Source organism: Cebus imitator, unplaced genomic scaffold (assembly GCF_001604975.1).
Source record: "Cebus imitator isolate Cc_AM_T3 unplaced genomic scaffold, Cebus_imitator-1.0 Scaffold384, whole genome shotgun sequence".
NCBI classification, from domain to species: Eukaryota; Metazoa; Chordata; class Mammalia; order Primates; family Cebidae; genus Cebus; species Cebus imitator.
In genome coordinates this window covers 2,051,139-2,054,966 of record NW_016107699.1, presented here as the reverse complement: position 1 = coordinate 2,054,966, position 3,828 = coordinate 2,051,139, and positions in this window count along the sequence as shown.

Here is a 3,828-nt window from a genome sequence, read left to right as displayed (position 1 = left end):
AAAAAAAAAAAAAAAAAAAAAAAATACATTCATTGACAGTATATATTCATAAATGTTATATAATTATAAAATAGTCTGTTGGGTTTGTGATCTGTATTTTGTGAAGGTTCTTAACTCCTTGAGGGAGGAAGGCACAGACCTCAGAAAATAGAATCAAAGCTGTGAATGCTCTTCCCTCAAAAATGTGACCCTCTCCATTTTGCATTCAGTTTAGAGGTGCCTGCACCCTGAAACCCATTTTTGTCCCAATGGGCCTTGATTTTGTTTTAATTTTGTAAAAGCCATTTGCTAAAAGCTGACTTTATCAAGGAATAACTTTACGCAAAGAAATGGGTTCTTTTCCGTGCCTCATACAGTACATTCTGGCACACCTGTGTCAGCGCTGTGCTAAAACTGGCTTTTTCTTAACTTGTCATGTTGAAATGAGGATAGATGCACAGAAGTTGCAAAATCAGCCCATACAGTCTCATGAACCTTCAACCAGTGTCTCCCAGTTGTGATATCTTGTGTGACCACGGCATGGTAACACCAGGAAGTGGGTACTGGTGCAATGCTGATGCTGTTACAGACTGCATGCCTGGCTCAGGGCTCCCCAGTTTTCCCCTGCATTGGGGCAAGGGTGCTATATTACAATTTCATAAAATGTGTACATTTCTGTGACCACTGTGATGGGACATAGCTGTCCAATTGTCACTGAGATGCCCCTGTGTCCCCAAGAGCCACTTCATTCCCTGTTCCTTGGCAACCTCTATTCTCTACCTCTATAGTTTTGTCATTAAAGGACCCTTTGAAAGTACTTACTTCAGCCTGGGCAACGGTAAAACCCCATCTCTACCAAAAAAAAATTAGCCGGGCGTGTTGGCGCACACCTATAGTCCCAGCTACTCTGGAGGCTGAGCTGGGAGGATCACTTGAGCCCAGGAGGTTGAGGCAGCAGTGAGCTGTGACTGTGCCACTGTACTCCAGCCTGGGAGACAAAGCAAGACCCTGTCCCCCACTCCCCCCCCTCAAAAAAAAGGTACTTAACTTGCCAAATAAAATTACTGGTTCATCTCCTCTTCACCTCCACTTTCCATTTGGACAGGCTGATCAACAAGACTCTAGGTTAAGCCTTGTTGGCTTCTTTGAATTCTAGCTTGGTTACCTGAGAAAGAACTAATGTGTTAAAAAAAACAATAGTTTTAAAAATAAAACAATCCTTGGGTTTTTGTTTTTGGGGGTTTTCTTAAGACAGGGTCTTGCTGTGTCACCCAGGCTGTGTGTTGGTGCAATCACATGATACAACAAGGCTCACTGCAGCCTTGACCTCCTGGGCTGAGATGATCCCCCCTTACCTCAGCTTCCCAAGTAGCTGGAACTACAGGTATGTGCCACCACTCCCAGCTAACAGCCCTTGTTGAAGATAACCATGTGATGCCTGTGTTGAAGTCAAAATGTAGAGATGAATCTCTAAATTTAATGTTTTATTTGGGAAGAAAAAATTGCAATTCAGGCAGACTATGTGGTCTTCGATATGTCCAAAGAGCAAGAGAAAGTTGGGGCCAGCCACTGTGGCTCATGCCTGTAATCCCCGCACTTTGGGAGGCTGAGGCAGGAGGATTGTTTGAGCCTAGCAGTTCAGGACCAGCCTGGGCAACAAAGGGAGACCACATCTCTACAAAAAAATTTTGGCTGGGTGTGGTGGCTCATACCTGCAATCCCAGCACGTTGGGAGGCCGCGGTGGGTGGATCACTTAAGGTCAGGAGTTCGAGACCAGCCTGGCCAACATGGTGAAACCCCATCTCTACTAAAAATACAAAATTAGCTGGGCGTGGTGTTGCATGCCTTTAATCGCAGCAACTTAGGAGGCTGAGGCAGGAGAATTGCTTGACACCGGGAGGCGCAGGTTGCAGTGAGCCGAGATCACACCATTGCACTCCAGCCTGGGCAACAAGAGAAAAACTCCGTCTTAGGAAAAAATAAAAAAATTAAAATTACCCAGGAATGGTGGCTAATGTTTTTGCCACCTGTGATCCCAGCTACTCAGGAGGCTGAGGCAGGGGATCGCAGGAGCCTGGGAGTTAGAGGCTGTGGTGAGTCCTGTTTGTGCTGCTGCTGTACCGCAGCTTGGGTGACAGAGACCTTGTCTAAAAAAAAAAGTTGGAGGTTCTATAAAAGAGAAATGTTACATATTGCTCTTTGAGAAAGTTCATTGGCACTAAAGGTTCTGGAGAGCTGGTGAGTTTTCATTTGTGAGTAACAGCGGTGGATAAGACGAGTCGGAGTCACAGCAGGTTGTTTCGGCAGCTGTCAGATCAGCTGGTTTCGGGTTACAGCAGGCTGTGTCAGTAGCCAGGTATGCAGCGAATTACATTCTTGTAGCAATGTTATGTGTCCAGAGTACTTTTCCCCCCTAGCTTCTTGACTTTGTTGTAGTTGGGTGTAACAGTAATAATGCAATTTGTATGACCAACTATTTTTTTTTTTTTTTTGAGACGGAGTTTCGCTCTTGTTACCCAGGCTGGAGTGCAATGGCACGATCTCGGCTCACCGCAACCTCCGCCTCCTGGGTTCAGGCAATTCTCCTGCCTCAGCCTCCTGAGTCGCTGGGATTACAGGCACGTGCCACCATGCCCAGCTAATGTTTTGTATTTTTAGTAGAGACGGGGTTTCACCATGTTGACCAGGATGGTCTCGATCTCTTGACCTCGTGATCCATCCGCCTCGGCCTCCCAAAGTGCTGGGATGACAGGCGTGAGCCACCGTGTCCGGCCATGACCAACTTTTTATATTTTCCCATTTTGATCAAGTTATTTATCTGAAAGCATCACTGATCAACCATTTTGAAGGTAGGTTAATTGTCCGTCAGTGCTGGGACTGACCTGCCCACATCGAAGGGAATGTATGAGGGTTTATGTCAGTGACCTGGGCCACATTTCAGCAACAAAGAGGCCAGAAGGAAAAATGTTATCGGAGCAGGTCTGTTTGGAATCTAGCCTCAAGTTAGGATCAGTAATCTCTGGATGTTGAGCTAAGATTATCCCGTTAGGAGAGCTGGCTTTGCAAAGACTAGAAGGGAATAAGAACAAAGCTTAAAAATCATAATACAAAAAATAGCAACAATATAATAAATCTACTTTGAATAATAGTTTTAGCCAGGCGTGGTGGCTCACACCTGTAATCCCAACACTTTGAGAGGCAGGTGGATCCCTTGAGGGCAGGAGTTCAAGACCAGCCTGGGCAACAAAGTGAGACTTTGTCTCTAAAGAATTTTCTTAAGTTTATTTATTTATTGAGACAGAGTCCTGCTTTATTGCCAGGCTGGAGTGCAGTGGTGCAATCTTAACTCACAGTAACCTCCACCTCCTGGGATCAAGCAATTCCCCTGCCTCAGTCTCCCGGGTAGCTAGGACTACAGGTGTGCCCCCACCACGCCTGGCTAATTTTTTGTATTTTAGTAGAATCGGGGTTTCACCATGTTAGCCAGGATGGTCTCGATCTCCTGACCTTGTGATCTGCCTGCCTCAGCCTCCCGAAGTGCTGGGATTACAGGCATGAGCCATTGCACCCAGCCCACAAGTTTATTTTTTTTTTAAAAGAAAGAATTGTTCTAGGGGAGAGAGATCCAAGATGGCTGATCACTAGCAGCTCGGGATTGCAGCTCCCACTGAAAGAGCAGAGAACGAGAGGACGCCACACTTTCAGATCAATTTTTGTTGCTCACACACCAGGAGATTCCCAGCGGAGGAGCCCCACGTGTCGCCAGCGTGACTCTTGAGGCCGGTGAGGCAGTTTTGCCGCTGCCTTGGTGTGGCGGTTCTTGGTGCAGAGTCAGAAAAGCACCATCA